The sequence below is a fragment of the Opisthocomus hoazin genome, chromosome Z (assembly GCF_030867145.1).
Source record: "Opisthocomus hoazin isolate bOpiHoa1 chromosome Z, bOpiHoa1.hap1, whole genome shotgun sequence".
Taxonomy (NCBI): Eukaryota; Metazoa; Chordata; class Aves; order Opisthocomiformes; family Opisthocomidae; genus Opisthocomus; species Opisthocomus hoazin.
The window spans coordinates 18,452,997-18,472,189 of record NC_134454.1 but is presented as its reverse complement, the minus strand read 5'-3'; the positions used below and the strand labels follow the sequence as shown (position 1 = coordinate 18,472,189).

Sequence of the window (19,193 nt, the reverse complement as noted above, 5' to 3'; positions counted from 1 at the left end):
ATTAAGAAGTTTTGAGGAAAAATAACTTTTTCTGCTTTTGTATATTTCAAGAATACGTGAAGTATGGATACTATTTGATGATTTTTCAGTTACATAGTGTCAGCATATGCCAAAAACACTGACTAGAGCAAAATTCTGCAGTGATTCATAGTTTTGCAGGTTAATGTCTTTTTTGAGACTTTTCTTCTCTCATGAGGTAAAGGAGCAAAGAGATATTTTTTACTGAGAGTCTCTTTCCTCAGGTAGAAAAAATCAATACTGCATTTTGTGGAATAGCTCTTCTGTTTCCTGCCCCACCTCCTTAATATTCCCTGGAAGGAGGAGTTGAGAAATGTTGGATCTATGTGTAGAACAATGGTGGTCCCTGCAGCAATACAACTTCTCATGTTAAATCAGCTGGGTGCGAGCACCGGCAGTGCATGGAGCAGCTGACTTTAGGAGATATTTGGGCTTGTGTGTGCACTTGCCAGGTTTGATAGTAGGCTTTTTTGGTTTTTGTTGGGTTTTCTTCCTGTATTTTATGTGCCATCCATATTCAGAAGCCTTCCTGACAAAATCAGGAAGAAGCAAGTAAGTGCCAGGGTTAGTTTCTCATGTCCTGAAACAGGGTACCTGTACAACAGTATGCAAGGTGGGATGTATTTGCTGTCTGGTGTAAGCATATTGTACATGTCTGCTTTGCATCCATTGGATCTCTGAGGACTTGGGCTTTTAGCCTCGGGCCTCTGAATTGTGCCCAAGTGTGATGCTCTGAGTAGGTTTTCCTATAAAAAAGCATGAAATAAGTTGTTCAGCACTGCAAAAGCATTTGGATTTTAGGTCTAAAGTTTCCACAGTGACCATGATATTGCCAGTTGCCTTAATGTTGAGGCCATGCTTTCTGTATATACAGTTTTCCCGTCTTTTTAAATGTTTTTCAGTTCTTACATGGAAAGAGGTCCTAATCACATTGTTGTTGGCTCACTTGTTCCCACAACGCTGTCAGTCCTGCATGCTGAGTGGATGGTCAGTGGGGAAAAGTAGTGTGTGGCTGACCGCTGCGAGTCAGTATGCACGGAGGTGCTGGGTTGCATTGTATGAAAAGCTTAAATGACACTATGAGTACTTGGATTCACAACCATGGTTTCTTAATGGTTTCCCCTTTTTCTACTTTTTACCCCTGAGCAGGTAACTGGGAATGAAGGGAAGTGAATATATCAGTTGGATAGGTAGTGCCCCAGACGTACAACTGGTGGACATGGAGCTGGCTTTTTTTAGGTCCCTGGTATAGACCTCTAGACTAAGAGGCGCCTGAGTTGTTATCATGCAGCAGTGGGGGGAGGGAAAGGGATACCATATGTTACCGATGGGTTTTCACAGCAAGCAGATGCAGTGACGTACGTTTCTGATTCATAGTCAACAAAATCATGTGTTCCCTTTGATGCCGTGAAAAGCCGGAATTGAAGACTCAATAGTCGGCAGACTATTAAGCAGGTATTCTTTATTGCGGCGCCGGGCACACGGGGGATCTCTCCTCCAAACGTGTGCACCGAAGAGACACAGTTACTAGGTATTTATGCTATGTTAACATATATATTCATTACATTTCCAAGAAATGTTTATCATAGTAATGGCTTTTCCGAGAATTCATTAATATATGGTAATGTCCGTCGCACATGTTTGTTTGGCATCTCTCGGCAGGGGTCTTCAGATTATCCTGCAGCCTCCTTATCTCTGTAGTTTGCATACCTGTTCTCGCAAGGCCCAGGCGCCTAAAGGGATTATTCAGGAGTCCCTTGTCTTGCAACCATCCCAATTATTCACAAAGAACCAAGACTTGTTTCTGACCACCTGAAGTGATAACATCCCCTACATGTTACATTTGTTACATTTACAGTTATCAATCCCTCCTTTTCTTTTGAGGATTTGTAGCTAGAAAGCTATGAATCCTCACTATTCTATTTTGTAGGTATTATTTTCAAATAATTCTATTTGGTGCCTAATCTTATTCCTTTTTCCAATCACTGTGTGTCTCAACTGAATCCCGACAACACCAAAGGAGACATTTGAGAGACATGCAAACAAGTATTCCTAAAACGACCAGTGTGATCATTCCCATGAACAATTGTTTCAATCACTCTAAATTGGGGAGCCAAGAGGTTAAATTTTGTTCCCCTACTTACAAGTGTGTTGTCTTCCCGTTTGGCTTGTCTCCATGATGTTCTTAATATGCCTTTAGGTATTTGGGACTGATTATATATTTGGTCCTGGCTGACTAGATGACCTATGGTACACATTCCCTTCCAACCCGCAGGGAGTCGCTTTCTGCTAATGCCATCACCACATAGCCACCAATACGTGTTGTGTAATTTACAGGGCCTGTCAGTGGCTGTGAGATTAGCTCTGCAAAATGCTCCACGGTTTACCCAACCAATTGGTACATTCCTAAAATAATCCCAGTTCGAGGGGCTATAGGTTTCTAATTGGGTTCTGTTACAAAAATCTATATATATCGCGCCTGTCCCTTTCAAATCCCAAGTTCCTACTTCTACTGTAGTTTTGTTCATCAAATAATCATTCCACCCATCTCTGCAAGTACAATTTTTGTGTGTATGGAAGGGGGTCAGCACGAACAAGTGTTGGATCTTGCTTTCCATAGGCAGCTATTATTGCTGACCAATATCTGGGAGTTGTTATCTAATATCTGGAGGTCACATCTTGGTCCAGTCATGTAGTTCAAGTTGTCATGATCGCAGTATCCTAAAAAGCCTAGGTTTAACAAAGTTACCGCCGCAATCATAGTTTCAAACCACCAGCCTTTTCGACCATCCATCCTGGTTTAGGAGCCTTCTTCACTCGGGAATAATGGATCCAGGCCGGTTGTTCTCTAATCTTGATTGCAGTGAAGGTAGTCAGCAATACCTGGTAAGGTCCATTCCACTTCTCTCTCAGTGGATCACCTGAAAAATTCTCTTAACATAAACCCAATCTCCAGGGCTAAATGGATGGAACGAGTGATCTAACCCTTTAGCCCTGGTACCCAAAACATTTTTACTAATCCTTTCTAATTGTTTTCCTAAGGATATAACATAATTCTGTAGGTACTGGTTTCCCAACTGGTTCAAATCTTCCCCCTGATATTTAGCCTGATATGGTCTCCCATATAGTATCTCAAAAGGGTTCAAATTTTCTTTGGCCCTAGGTTTTACACGTATCCGAAGTAGTGCAATAGGCAATGCTTGGTACCAATATAGATTCACTTCTTGGCATATTTTTGCATCTTTTCTACTTGCCCACTGGCTTGTGGTCTGTAGGGCGTATGTAACTGCCAATTGATTCCTAACAGTTTGCTGACCTGTTGCACTACTTCTGCACAAAAATGCGTCCCCCTATCTGAGGAGATAATTGTCGGTACCCCAAATCGAGGTATTATTTCATTTAATAATACCTTAGTTACTTCCCTTGCTTTATTTGTTCTACAAGGGAATGCTTCTGGCCAACCTGAAAAGGTATCCGTAAGTACTAATAAGTATTTGTACCCTCCTTTTCTTGGAAGTTCAGAGAAATCAATTTGCCAATGTTGTCCCGGTATACTTCACTTCCCAATACCTCCTAATTGTACCCGGTTACCTGTATTTGGGTTATTTTTAAACACGTTTCACACTGTTGGGTTACTTGTCGGACTGTAGTATACAAATTTTTCCCTATTAATTTCTGATTTAAAAATTTGTACAGGGAGTCCACTCCCCAGTGTGTCCTATTGTGTTCTTCTTTAACCACCCCCCATATCTGTTTAGCAGGGATTATAATTCTGCCATCACTTAAGTAGGCCCATCCCTGGGATGGAACTTGGCCCCCTAATCCCTCTATTAATTCTTCATCAGCTTTAGAATACTCAACGTTTTCTTGGTCACTCAGGTTTCTATTTCTATAATCTGGAATTCAGGCTAAAATCTCTTACATTCTCTCTGCTGCCTGTTTAGCTTCAGAGTCAGCCAACCTGTTACCTCTTTCCTGGTCAGTGTTACCCTTCAGGTACCCTCGGCAGTGCATGATGGCAACTTTTGCTGGTAGTTGAACAGCTTCTAATAGTCGAAGGATTTCCTCAGCGTATTTAATCTGCTTCCCTTGCGCAGTTAGTAGTCCTTGCTCCTTCCAAATTGTCCCATGAGCGTGGACAACTCCAAAGGCATATTTGGAATCTGTCCATATATTTATCTTTTTCCTTTTGTTAACTCCAGAGGCCTAGTTAGGGCAATAGTTTCAGCCTTTTGAGCTGATGTTCTAGCAGGTAGTGATTGAGAACAAACTACTTCGGCTGCTGTTGTCACCGCATACCTGGCCTTTCAAATACCTTGTCCGACAATGCTGCTTCCATCCGTGAACCAGGAGTCCTGTGCATCTTCCAGGGGTTCCTCTTTCAAATCTGGTCTGCTGGAGTACACAGTCTCTATGGTTTCTAAGCAATCATGTACCGATGGTTCAGAGATTGACCCGCTGAGAAAAGAAGCTGGGTTTGTAATATTAGTTACTACAATATTAATATCATCTGATTCAATCAGAATGGCCTGGTATTGTAGAAATCGGGATGGGGAAAGCCAGTGGTTCCCTTTTTTGTTCCAGTACAGCTGATATTCTGTGTGAGATCGGTACTGTGATCTTTTGCCCAAGGTGAATTTTCGGGCTTCCTGAATAGTCAAGACCACCGCCCCCACAGCTTGCAGACATCCTGGCCATCCTTTGCTTACTCCATCCAGCTGTTTAGCAAAATAGGCCACAGCTCTTTTCTAGGGTCCCAGCTGTTGAGCTAGAATCCCGAGCTATGCCTTGTGTCTCATAAGAAAACAGCCAAAAGGGTTTAGTAACAACAGGCAGGCCCAGAGCCAGGACCTTCATTAGATCCTTCTTAAGTGTCTTCTTTGGACCAGCAGTCCCAGAAAGGTCCTGAGCTCTTTTACCGTCTGACGGAGGGGAGTCCTGCAGATGGCTTCATTCTGTTCTGTTCCTAGTTCTCTTTGTCCAGACAGCTTGCATCCAAGGTAGGTTACCCGTTGCCGCACCATCTGAGCTTCCTGTTGAGAGACTTGATCTCAAAAAGTTTAACAAACTGATAGTCCACTGTATACAGTCAGGTTTTGTTTCAGTTGCTATTAATGTACTGTAAAAGGGTTCCATCTCTGGAGGAAGGGTTCCATGCTTCAAGTTCTCATGCTAGTTGATTTCTAAAGATTGTTGGGCTATGCTTAAAACCTTGGGGTAACACTGTCCAGGCAAGCTGGGGTTTTTTTTTACCCATGATAGGATTTTCCCACTCAAATGCAAATAAATTCAGATTTTCTTTGGCTAAAGGCAGACAGAAGAATGCATCCTTTAAATCCAATACCGTAAACCATACTTGCTACCACAGGGTGTATGCCCCTAACAATATTATTCACTTCTCTTAAATCCTGTACTACCCAGTAAGTTCCACCTGTTTTTTTTTTTTTTTTTTTTTTTTTTTTTACTGGTAACACAGGAGTATTGTATTCTGAGTCACACTCCACTAGTAGTCCATACTGTAAAAAGTTACCTTGTTTCCCCTCTTTTTCATTTTGTTTTTCTGTTGCTTAACTTCTAAGAACTTTGCTTTTTTTTTTTTTTTTTTCTTCATTTAGAGCAGCAGCTAGCAAAGCAGCTTGTAACTTGATACCTTTCTGTTCTAATCACTTTACACAATCCTTCGGAAAATCCAGAGGGGTTTTCCTTTTGGGTTTTTTTTGTTTTTTTTCAATACCACGTTAAACTTTTCATCTCCTATACTTTTTAATTGTCCACAAAACCGCATCAATTCTAAGAACATATCATAATTCAATTAATTGTTTCCTTGTGAGGGGATCACCTCCCTCCGAAGCTCATGTTACAATAAAATAACTTCTCAACTTCTCCACCAATCGGTTAACACAACACACACACACACACACACACAACCTAGAAGCGATCTTTTAAAATCCTTCTGTTTACAAACTGTATCACCTAAGTACAACAGTATATACAGGCAAACCACTTCAGTTAACATGTTTATATACATAGAGCTCTTTCAAAATAATATATACAGTATATTTAATACATACCCCAAAACCAGAGTCCCAAAATGATCGATCAATGCCAAATAACTGGAGAACTTGTAACCCCACAATATATACCAACTTGTATTTTAAAACCAATCCCCAAATTCCCAACTCAATTCCTAAATCATGCCGATTTTCTTTAAGCAAACCAAACCCCATACATTATTAAGATGTTGTTGAGTGAGGGGTCTCCCCCTACTTTTCCCAATGTTGCCGTCTAGATCCTGGGAGAGGCTCTCAAAATCCCCCCCACGGGAAGACCCTGCACTGATACTTAAGAAATCATAAACCACGGCCCTGAAGACTCAGAGTTCAAATGCAACAGTCCCAAGTCAAAAACCGGAAATCAGCAGAACATACCAAACGTACGTGGTGTTTTTTTTCTTTTTTCTTTTTTTTTTTTTTTTTTTTTGACTTACTTGTCTTTCACACAGAGGCTTCATACACAGTCACACAAGCTTTCCAATGTGCTAGAATACATCCTAAGGGGCTTTTCTTTAAAATACCACTGCTTTGCTGTCCCCCATTTTACTTTGTTGATTCTGTACCTCTGTTAGTGTTTATCTTAACAATTTTAATCTGTCGTCCCCTTCTGTCCCGCTCTGACCACGTTCCAAAAATGTCACAATTAATATTCTGGTCAGGAGAAAAGAGGTTCACCGTGCAAGGTTCTTTTTTTGGTTTGTTTTTTTGGTTTTACGATGCCTGATGGGTATGTTAACAAGCCAGTATCCGAGATATCCGATATCCGAGTTCAATACCAACAAATCCATATCGCCAGAAGTACAACTTAAGCGGGTTTCCTAAGCGTACCATACCGAATGTACGTTATTACAGAAGTACAAAGCTTAACCCATGCTTGTACCAATGCACAACTACCAAAAGCACGTTATTACAGAAGTGCAGAGCACAACCCGTGCCTGCACCAACGCACCAATACCCAAAAGTACGTTATTACAGAAGTACAAAGCTTAACCCATGCTTGTACCAACGCACAATTACCAAAAGCACGTTATTACAGAAGTGCAAACCTTAACCCGTGCCTGCACCAACGTACCAAGACGTACACCCTCAGGCACTAGTAGCCTGGTGTACAGCGCTCAGCGTAGGACGTCTCCTACGACTTATGAGAACTCTCCAAATGACCGGTCTCACATACCAAAACAGAGAAAGAAAGGAAAAAAAAGAATACCTTTACTTGTTTAGATGGTCCTTGTCTGCTCCCGCAGTGATCCGAGTGAGGCGAGGAGTCCCTCTGGGAAATCCCGGGGGTACCCTAGGGAGTCCTGTTCTCAGCGGGTCCTGCAGCCGAGCAGAGCGGGTCCCATCTGGGGTGCCAGAAATGATGCCGTGAAAAGCCGGAATTGAAGACTCAATAGTCGGCAGACTATTAAGCAGGTATTCTTTATTGCGGCGCCGGGCACACGGGGGATCTCTCCTCCAAACGTGTGCACCGAAGAGACACAGTTACTAGGTATTTATGCTATGTTAACATACATATTCATTACATTTCCAAGAAATGTTTATCATAGTAATGGCTTTTCCGAGAATTCATTAATATATGGTAATGTCCGTCGCACATGTTTGTTTGGCATCTCTCGGCAGGGGTCTTCAGATTATCCTGCAGCCTCCTTATCTCTGTAGTTTGCATACCTGTTCTCGCAAGGCCCAGGCGCCTAAAGGGATTATTCAGGAGTCCCTTGTCTTGCAACCATCCCAATTATTCACAAAGAACCAAGACTTGTTTCTGACCACCTGAAGTGATAACATCCCCTACATGTTACATTTGTTACATTTACAGTTATCACCTTCAAGGTTACAGGAGCCAGAGTACTTCAGAGTAAAAACTCCTGCTCCTGCTTTTCCTTGGCATCAGAACTGCTGGTTTTCCTTGGCCTGCTTATTTTGATGGTGTTGCAGTACGGTCTTTTCAGGTGTTGTTTCCCTGTGCCATAGCATAGATTCCTGTCCAGCCTCTCTTTCTTACAAAAGCTTAAAAACATCCTCCAATCTTTTTTCTGCTCCCTAACATCACAGCAGCTCCTGAACCGTAGAAAGGTGTTCTGTAGGCCTGAAATTTGCACTAACTTTGCAGAGATGCCATAAACTTTTAGTCAGTATGGCTGCGCTGCAAAAGGAACAGAGCACCAGCAGTTCTGATGCCACTGGAAAACCTACATCGTGCACATACTCTCTGCGAAGTTTTGTTAGGAGTTAGGCTTTGTTCCAGAAGTTTGTTAGTTGGCCAAACTTGCCTCCCAGCTGTCTTGCTGGTCTTCTTGTTCATATCTTGGGGAAATTTGTGCAAAATGGTTTGGGTTTTGTTTTGGGTTGAGTTTGGGGGTTTTGATTAGGTTTTTTGGCATGGATAAAGTAAAATATATTTTTCTTTAAGTATATGTTTGGACTGTCTCGGCTGTAGCTTTCTAAAAATATTTTCTGTCTGAATCACATACCTGGTATGGAAAATCTAAGCCCAGAAATTAAAGGTTGGCAAAAGTAAAAGTAACTGAGAACAGTCTTGTAATGGAAAATATTAGATTATTCTAATTACCCCTAGCACTGCCATTAACTTGTATAATACATTTTATTAAATTAACTCCATCTCAGGTCCTCTTGTAATGTTATCGAGACGTTAATTAAAAATAGCAGTAGTGTGTGTGAGCTGCAGCATGGAAGAGGAAGGTGAGGAATCAGCTGATGCAAGGTGAATGTCACTTTCTTACCCCATGAGATTTCTTACCTGTGAAAAACATGTGTGGGTGAAAGAAAAGGTAAGTAGGGACAGAGGCTATACAGAAAGATGAGCAGTTGCTTCATGAGGCAGTTGGAGGTAAGATGGTGCCTCGTACACGTATAGGATAAGGTAAGTTGCGTTTTCTCTGTCCTGTAGAGAAGTGGTACTTTCTGTAAAGACATTGAAAAATCAACTTTTGCTGCAATTAAGAACTTAAAGTAAACTAAGGAAAGTTTACATTCCTTCTACATGGAGGCACTGGAGACTCACATATAAGCCTTTGTAACAAAAAAATATTTGAAGAAGCTATTTATGGCAGCATTTGTGTGAATAGAAATGGCAAAAGTTTTTCTGTTCGGTACAAAAGGTGAGAATGAGGAAAATGCCAAGATTCAGTGAGGATTCCATAGGGAAGTGAAGTTTTCACCAAGTTCATAATAAGGCAAAAATAAAATTTGAAGCCTCAGAATGAGGGAAGGAGTAATATCTGTGAAAGATCACATTTTATCTGTAATGACTTCTTACTGCTGTCTGTAATTTTTTTCTTGATAGTACTTTCAAATTTGTTCAACTGAATTTACAGTTTTAAGTCTGTAAGTGTTTAAACAGGGAACTTGGTTGGTATCTGAAGGTGATGAACATCCAGAGTTTTCTAGTACAGTAAATGAAGATTTCTTTTACACCCAAGAACCAGGACATGAAATGTGACTCTAAAATTTTAGCTAAAAATTAGTGTGTGGATATTGTTTCCTCACAGTGCTGTGTTTAGGAATCTACTAGCTTTCATTACTGAAGTGTTCAAGCCATGGTAGTTCTTCGGTAGTTTGTGCTTGGCCATGTCTTTAATTTTTTTCTTCTTTGAGGAAAATACAGTCACAGATTTTCGGACCTGTGAATGATACTTTTTGACTCTGACGCTTCTAGTTAACCTTTGAAGAGATGGGTACATTGTGTTGTCTTCAGTTCAAGCAACAGTCAGCAATTAAACATTTAGGACAATTTTCAGTCATTCATTGCCTGTCGCTTTGTTTGCAGCATGCGTGCTTTTACTTCCACATTTCCAGCATCAGACTCAATTTATAACTTCTTTAAAATCTTTCTAAAATATGTTGGATAGATAATACTTTATCTGGCTGAATACATGTCCAGGCATGTAATTACTCAAGGTTTGCCTCACTATCTTCCAAGTGATTGAGAGGCCAGTTGCAAATTAACATAATTCTCACTGAATCAATTTTCATTGTCTTTGAAATGATAAATATTTAATTGTACAGCCAGTGTTCTCTGATAGGTTATTCAATCTTGTATCGCAAAATTGCTAATAGGATATTTTAATTATAAATATTATCCTGGATATTGGTTTGTATTTGTATTCTACTACCTTTAAACCTGTACAACATTTTGACATAATTGCACTGGATGTAGGCTCCATAAGCAGTTCAGATGTTGCCTTTTCTCAGACATGAGTGCTTAAGTCAAATTTTGTGCTACCTTAGCTCTTCCACTAGTGACAATAGAGTTCTGCCTGAAGCATGTGTGATTCAGTTGTGTGCTGTGTTTTATACTGTAACTCTCAGGGAAGCAAATTAGGAAATAATCTTCTCTCTTCCCTGCGTTCTTCCCTTGTGTTCCAAGTCAGATCCAAACCCTGCATCCCTCTGAACTTCATGCTCACTCTACTGCCCTTTGTGGGATGCCTGAACCTTGCTGACTGCATCTCCCCAGGTGAACCTGGGATAGAGCCAGGCTGGCCCCTGGGCACTAAGCCTTGTCCAGACTTCGGTAGGAGTTTTACAGCTTGTCCTGCTCACACTGCTGCTACTGTTATGCTGCCAACAGTACCTGAACTAGTTTAAATCTGGCTCAGGAATGTCTGCATTCACTGTAGCCACCAAGTCAACTACAGCATAAATACTCTGTTACTCACAGCATGTAAATTCAGAAGCTTAAGAACTTAATTTGGGCACAATATTTTATTATTTTTGGGCACTGTTTGTGGTAGCTGCTCATGCATTTTTTTCAGTAGTTCTGCTGAGTTTGTTGCTTCCATTCTTTCCACCTTCTTTACACATGAAGAACCATCTGGTTTTCTGCAGTTGGGTGTATAGATAATCACATCCTAGTAACTTGTTTCAGGTCTTCTCTCAGCCACAGCAGGCTTAGGCCAGTAAGAAATGAAACTGCCTTGTAGTTATTTGAGCTTTTTTCTTTGTCCCACTTTGAATTACCATTCAAAAGAAATTAACTTGTCAAGGGACATCTTTGGTGAGCAGGATGACATTCTTTGACAAAATGATATGATTATTCTTCTTTTCAGAAAAAATGCTGATACTTAAAATAGTTCTGTCAGTTGCATGTAAGAATAATGCAGAAGTTAGGCAATAGCAGCAGTAATTAGGTTTCCATTTTGGAAGGCAAGACCAATGCTAATTTAGTGAAAGTTTTGATGAGTTAACTCCTTGAAAGGAAGTGCCTGAAAATGTTGCATGTATCCTGACTGCTTATCCTCTTTATTAACAGAGTAGCATTTGAATCCTCCATTTTGGAGCTGAAGACAGGCTAATCGCAGTATTTAAATGTAATGTATGAAGGATCTTTGCTAAGCTCCAGAGACATTTAGAAAAGCAACCTCCTTTGACCACTTTGACTACAGCTCTTGAAAAATGATTTGGATGAACTACTTGTGTTGGCAGGTAAAGAGGCGCAGAGACTTCTCAGACAGATTACTGCAGAGACCCTAATAATAAAAGATGCAAGGTGGATGGATATACAGTATTTCTTTCCGCTAGTATTTACTCACCATGAAGCATGTGGAGCTGATTTTTAATACCTTGTGTAACTTGACTAAATACTGTTGTGTTTCACATTCATATGTGTTTAGATAGTCACTAGCAGAGGAAGAGGCTAAATTCACATACCAAGGTAGACATACCATGGAATATGAGACAGTACAAAGCCAGATCCTTTGAAATGTAATGCTCATCACCCTGCTGCATGTATACTATTTCAATGTGTTCTTTAACACCATCTGACATTTTTGTTTTGTAAGCAGAACATCTGTGCTTTGGATGTCTTAGGTGGTCCAGGTCTTCTCCAGACAGCATATTCTGGTGCAAACAAAGCAACAGAGACGTAAAGTTCCTAGAAAAAACTTCATCCTGGATCTAGCTTCTTTGCAAAAAGAGTTTCTTGCAGGTAGTTGGCTGCAATATGGGGGGCACTTTTGTTGTGGTTAGGAGTTGTGTCCTGCCTTGAGAAGTCAGAGGACTCTCTATAGACTTCCCAGATAAAATAGCAAAGGATTTTGTGACAAAACTGATGCAATATAAGGCCTTTTCTAATTTGGAATCCATCTGTTTCGTGTAATACTAAATATTCCAATATTCAGTTTTACCCCGATGTACTATTTCTATTGGAAAATTAATCTTTTCCATAAAAAGGCTCATGGTTTTTCTGTTAGTAGAGCACTTCTGATAAGAGACATTGAGGTGATCCAGATGGACAAATGGAGTAGAGCGGGCTAATTTTTTTCTCTGTGTAACTGTAGGCATTAACATGTGTTAGGAACTTTTTCAGTAAAAGATCAACACATTTGTCCGTAAGTTTGATCCTAAGGAAGTTATCCAAATAGGTGACCACAATGACAAGCAGATTTTAAAAGGGTGTCATCTGTGTAACACTTATGTGCTGCAGGGCTAATAAAGAAAAACACTGAAAGCAAGTCAGATCTCACAGCTTCTTGGTTTGGTTACAAATTAGATTTCCATAGTCAGTGTTTCATTGGCAAGGGAGAGGCTTTTTAGCCTGGAAAGCCAAGTAAGTTATTTTTCAGGAAATGACAGAGAAATTCCTATGGGATTTTATGAACCATGTGTTTGGAAAAGATTGTTTTAAAGAGAGTTGAAAAAATCAGAAAACTACTTACTCTTACATGTCAGCTACTCTTTCATTCAACAGTGACAGCTCTGTAGAAGCCTCCCTTGAGCTTCCCGTATTATAGAAATTACAAAACTGTCTGACTGGGTTGCAGTATAAATTATTTTAGTACCTCTTCCTCTTAAACCCTAAGAAATATGACATGCACTTCTCAAAGGCCATCTTCAGAAAAAATACCCCTGAGTCCTATGCATGCCCTTTGTACATAATTCCTACCAACACTATGCCATTGTATGAGTGAAGAAGGCCCATACTGCAAAAGAGCATAGGAGAGGGAATATCCTTAATTATTTTGTAGTATAGGTGGGGAAAATAAACTGCATGATTCTCGAATAGACTGTGGTCTGATTTAGGTAGGTACTGGTACCAGTAACAGTTGTAAGTGTTAGTGAAGAAACAGCTTTTTCAGTAAATAAATAGTTGAAGGTTACATAAAATTGGTAATGAGACATTTGAAGTAGGAGCCACGTTTAGAAGAACATATGCTTGCCATTGTTCTTAGGTAAACATCTCCTTTTTTGGTAATGAAGGTCCAAGTTAGACTGCAGTAACATGAGGTTTAACAGAAGAAGTCAGTGAGACAACATACTTGTCCTCTCAATGGGTTTATGTCACAGCAGAAAATCTATTTAGTGTGTTATAAAAACAGTAAGGCTGCTTCTCCAGGTCAGGAGAGGTCAGGTAACTGCTTCATACAGGCTGGAGCTTTTGGGAATATTCTCTGGAAATCCTGCAGTGAACATTTCACTTCTCTGACATGGTCTTTCTCCTTCACAGACTCTGGATGAAGCAACGTCGTAATTGCATAATGTCAAGCCTTGGTTTCCATAATTAATAAAACTATGGACATTTTTTCTTGTGCTGTAACTTAATATTGTTCATTGTAATTGGAACTAAGAAAAACAGTGTGATTTCATATAACAAACATAGCAGTGTTTAGGGTGGGTGGAAGGGGCTGTTTGTGGGTCCAACCCAACCTTTGAGCTGACTTTAGGGAAGATAAGTGCGTCTTGTAATGCATAACGTCATGGCTCTGAATCTCTTTGGGGCCCTTCCGTAGAAGTAAGCATTTGTGTTGAGCAGAGCGATACGGCTGGAGGTCGAAGCACAGGCACAGCAGTTGCGCAGGTCAGCAGGGCGGTGGAGGTGACTGTGGGCCCACTGTCTGCCTGTGAGGACCGATGCTCCAAACGTCTGCGCTAGCTTAGCTGCCCATCCACAGCTACTGCTTTCTGCCTGCTCTTGTGGCCATCAGTCCATGTGCGAGCACTGCCACTAGGAAGGATGGATGGTTCTTAGCTCTGTCCCTGTTCATCCTCCTCACAACACTGATTAGTCTCAGTCTCCAATACCTAATCTTTTGCTTCTTTTCCTTTACTGCCTCTTATAGCCACTTCCATCCCTTCTTAGGGCCCCAGCAAAACCAAAAGGATCAAACTGAACTCTTCAGGGCTGTTCTGCTTCTTGCTTTACTGTGCCCCAACTTGTTTCCCAGTTCTGCATCAGGAAGTGAGCCCTTTCCTTATGGGAAGGATGTGCAGGAGCTTGTGTAGGGGCTGCTTGTGTAGGATGGGGAGAGCAGCTGCTGCAATGAGGAGACAAAGATGTGACTATAAGCAATCTACCTGAGACACAAAAGGTCTTAGGTCTCAGTACGTGGACATGGTGGGGCTAACCCAAAGTAAATGGTGGGTGCAAGACAGGGGAGAACTAGGACTAAGAGGAGAGAAGATGATTTCCCTTGCCTCATGCCTCCATGACCCATGTCAGCCTGTCTCTGCACCCTTGAACTGCCCTATACCCACTGCAGAAGTGAGTTTTGCTGCCCCCCTTTCCAAAGGATGAAGTCAGAATAAGTTAATTTGTTTTCATTTGGGGGACAGCAAGATTCAGTTTTATCAAGGCTGCTATGAAGTTTGAGTTGGCTCTGAATACCGTCCTCATGTCCGCCTCTGCTGTGAAGGGCATTCAGAAGTATGGAGCTTTGCCATGAGGCGCTTACACCCCTGAGGTACCGAACTGCTGCTGCAGCTACATGCAGCTCTTGTTACTGCCACCACCCAGCTGCCCTTACTGGTGCTGTGGACTATCGTTTTGCCCCGGATCAATTGTATGGGAATAGGTTTTAAGTCATCTTTTCATCCCTACTGTATGCCAGGGTCTTGAGACAGAAAATGTGCCATTGTCTGAACAGTAATGGAACACTAAACATGTGGAAATCCTATTAGTGTTTCATGGACCATAGCTGTCATTTTGTTTGCTCTGGAATTCCTTCCATGCAGCCATGACAAAGGTTTAAGCTTGAGATTCTTGACACTTTGAATGCATTAGCTGTTCCTCAGACTAAAGTCTGTCAAGCACACTGAAGCATCTGAAGGGGTGTATTTATTTGTGTAAAATATTAAATAGAATTAGTGTTGGTAAACTTGGTCTCGAGAGAGAAAAGCACAGTACTGGAATTTTGTGGAGTTTTATTTCCTGGTGAATGTTAGACAAATGTATCTGTTTTTTGTAAACTTCTCTTTTTCTGCTTCTGGTTTTTGTATCTCCTCATTTTAAACAAGGTTGCCCCAAATCTCTTTCTCAACTGTAATTTTTCAGAACTTCATATACTTTGCAATACATTTTTCCATGTATAAATATACACAGTATGATAGTATTAATTTACCATAATTATAAAGTGTGTAGTTAATGTAATTTCCATGAGTGAGTATAAAAGTGCCATCTGTGTATTTCTCATGTAATAGAAAACCAAGCTGACAAGTCACTATTCTTGTTAGTTTTCCTCCCTACTCCTGGTCATGTTCGTCATTCGTGTCTGTGTTTTTTGTTAAACTGATCATTCTGGGGATCTTGAGACAGTTAGTGGAGCTGCATATTTTCACATAAAATTATCAGATAAAAGATGTCCTGTTGTATCCAGTACAAGCATTTGACATAGGTAAGAACTAAAGGAGGACAGTATCCGTTTTATTTACCACACAGTTCTTGATGTGCACTTACATCAGTGGGCTTCCAGGAAGGCGTGGATGGTTCTTGTATGTCTTACTGGTTCCTGGTTTTTTCCATTTGTGCTTTCTGTCTTGGAAATTCATACTAGTAGAGTAACAATTGTTTGCCTGTCTATCATCCAGTTTTGTTATTATGTAGTACTGTCCAGTTTCTGCAGCAAGAAGAGAAATGTAAGTATTATTCTTGAAAATAGTGAAAAGGGATCTTTCACTTGGAGGTTTGCTAATGATCAGAAATGGATAAACTTGGGAAAATGGCAAAATTAAGCATACTTGCTAGCAGTAAGAATGAAGAAAATGGTTTCCAATAATCCATATCACTGGAACAAAATGGAGGCAAAGAAAAGAGGCAAAAAAGGCACTATCTTGTTAGTGAATACTTTAGGAATTCTTCTTGGAGAGTTTCCTTCACAGGTTTGGTGGTTATGAATTGCAGTGGCAATGCTGCTAGGCAAATGATCAACATTATTCATACTGGTATCCAGTCCAAAGGTGTTAGTCCCATACATCATTTATGTGGGTTAAATTCTGTTGGAAGAATGCTTTCAATGGACAATGATCTTCTGACTGTTTGCAAACATCATTGATAACTGTTGTGGTAGTGACCAAGAAAGGTGAGTCATTTCTGGTGTAAGAGTACTCGTAACAAGTTTTTAAATTGCTGTCTTCATATCTACGGTCCCATGTGTCCTGGTCAGGACTTTCAGTGCAGTGTAATTTCTGATATTTCAGTGACTATGGGAAAAGCATTTTACTTTTCTTATTCAGTGATTAATTGTTGCATTTTTCATTTAACTAACTGTCAGTTATAAAAAGTCATATGTCTTCAGAGTTATCTGTTCATAGAACATGAACATTTTTACAAGAAAAGTAATTTCCTTGCAGTGTTGCATTTTTTCCCCCATAGTTCTGCCGTCTTTATTTTGGCAGTTTCATCTATGTTCGCTAGTTTCCTTACATTGTTTTACTGGCAGGGCCTGCAGTTGCTCAGTTAAATTCATGTGAGATTTCTTTATAGCTATTTTGAATCCATAAAGAGATCCCATCTCTCTCATAAGCTAATGTATCTATGTTTCTGTCTTTCTCAACAAGCCATGTCATTATATGAAATAGTGGCACAGAAACTCACTTCTGTGCTTTTGGTTTGCTCTTGTGAATTGTGGTCTAGTAAACAGTGAGGAGGGAGACCTGAAATTTATGCTGTCTAAATAGTCACTTAATAATATGATGTTCATAAGCACAATATGTATTATTTCACTTACTTGCATTTCTGCTTTATAAGTTACTTTGTAAATCAGTTTAATACTTAGATTTGCATTAAACTAAAACATTTACAGATTTTCCACTTATTTATCACAAATTGCTTTACATTTCTGAAATAAATATAGGTGCCACAGTGAGTAGATTAGAAACACCATTTGCAGGGTTTTGTTTTCAAACAGTAATTTTCAGCTTGCGTAGCAGATCTTTTGTCCAGCTTTGTAAATTTTAGATTGGTGCTAACACTGGATGCAAGGGCTGTGGTCGGTAGGAGGCAAAGTTAAAGCCTCTATACTGGTACAAACAGTTGGGAGTGTGAAGATAACAGATTTATGGTTTTGGAAATGTCATCACTGTGTACGGGAAGCTGTCGTTCTCTTTTCTTACGTCTTCTGCAAAAATGTATGGCAAATATATTCTATAAAGTCATCTTGTTAGTAAAAATTATGCAAACAGTAATTAAAACTTTGTTCACATTAAAAAGGAGGCTGAATAAATGATGCGTACTTTTTGGTGTTCTGAAGCCATTTCTGTAATTCCTTAACCAGTGATGAAACACAGAACAAAATAGATACATGCTTTGAAAGGAAGCTCCACAGAGGGATTTATATTTCCATTATTCCCCATATTCCAACTATTCTCCTTTAAGAAATTACAAGTTTACTGACTTCAGAGGGAAAGACATTTCTCTGAAGTTGCACGTATATGACTAAAACCAAAATGGGACTGCACAAGCCAAGCCATGATTCACAACAAAGTTACCTGGCAAGGGAGTGCTTATAACTGAGGTAGGAGCCCCTTAGACTTCCCCAAATTGCTTGGCGAACCCTGTAGCCAATAAAAGTGCTAAACTATCAGTGGTGCAGAGGCTCTTAGCTGACTGAAGTGTAACTGAGTGTTACAAATCACTTGTAATTGCCGGAGGTTTAATACCAAGTTGATTCAAAACTGTTGCAACACCTTAAATAGTGATTCATGGTCACTTCCAACTTAACTAGTTTCATGTTCTGTTACCCATTCTTCCCACCAAGGTATCCTTGAAACTCCTTCCATGCAGTGGCTTTCCTGTACAATCCAAAGCAAGTTGTTCCTTGCAGAACTATTTGTTTTGTGCAGTATGTAGCATGTAAGATGTAAATAGTGCTTTCCTCTCATATGATTAGGGTGTTAAGTCTCAACTAAACAAAAAAGCCTACATTCTTTTTTCTTTGCATGTGATTCCCTTTACAACTCTGAACTTACAACATATTCCTGAGGGTTCCTTGGAGTTTTTTCATGTGTAGAGGAGACTCGTTTAATAGCCAGTAGCTGTTCTCCCAAAATAGTCTAAATAGATAGGGGGGAAAGAAAAATCAATGCACCCAAATAAGGTCATCTGCTCACAGTCATTAGGACACAGAAATAGTCCTCCTCAAAGAGGCAGAATGTAGCACAAGTTGTTTTGATGGATTACAACGATCTGAACTAATTTTGCTAATGTAAACATTGGTGTGAAATGATTGCAGTCCCATCCATACTGCATTCAAACAAAGGTAGGCGCATTTCAGTCTGGATTAGATAAAATGGTTTCTGTTTCTAATATGGTTTGGCTAGCTGGTGAAAACCGTAGCATTCTGACCTGTTTGAAAGGCAGGTTGTAGTGGACAATAGAATCTGTTGATCCAGCATGGTATCTTTATGTTTGCTCTGATCAATGCTAGTTGGGCATGTTGTGACAGAAACCCCTTTTTTCTGCATTCAGGCATAAACAGTGTTTGCAAATGTATTTCAAAGAACTTTTTATTTGGCCTAAGGCTTGGGTCTTGATGTAATCGTCTGCCCTGAACATCATCTCTCGCTGTCCTGGAAATAATTATTCTCAGCATTTTTAGAGCAAAACAGAAAACAAAGAACTAGACAGACCAGGCACCTTTTCTGCATTGCTTTTCTGCTGATCTTGTCTTCATTTAATAGACCATGTTTTCTTGAGTACTTCAAATATTTCTCATCATTTGCCCTCAGAATTGACCCGATGACCTGAGAATCAAGAAAATGTCATGTTAGTGACTACTAATTAGTGGATCCAGAGAGCTGCTTCTCCTGGCCTTTCAACCTTGCAGAGGCAGCAACAAAAGCTGTCACATGTATCACACAAAGAAAACAAGCATTTGCCATGTTTGGTGA

At 40.1% G+C, this 19,193-nt stretch overlaps 1 protein-coding gene across 2 annotated transcripts in view; it reads left to right on the top strand.

Annotated features, from left to right (window-relative positions):
* Positions 1 to 19,193, top strand: part of SNX24 (sorting nexin 24) — a 100,697-nt gene that overhangs the window by 34,317 nt on the left and 47,187 nt on the right. The window lies entirely within an intron of this gene.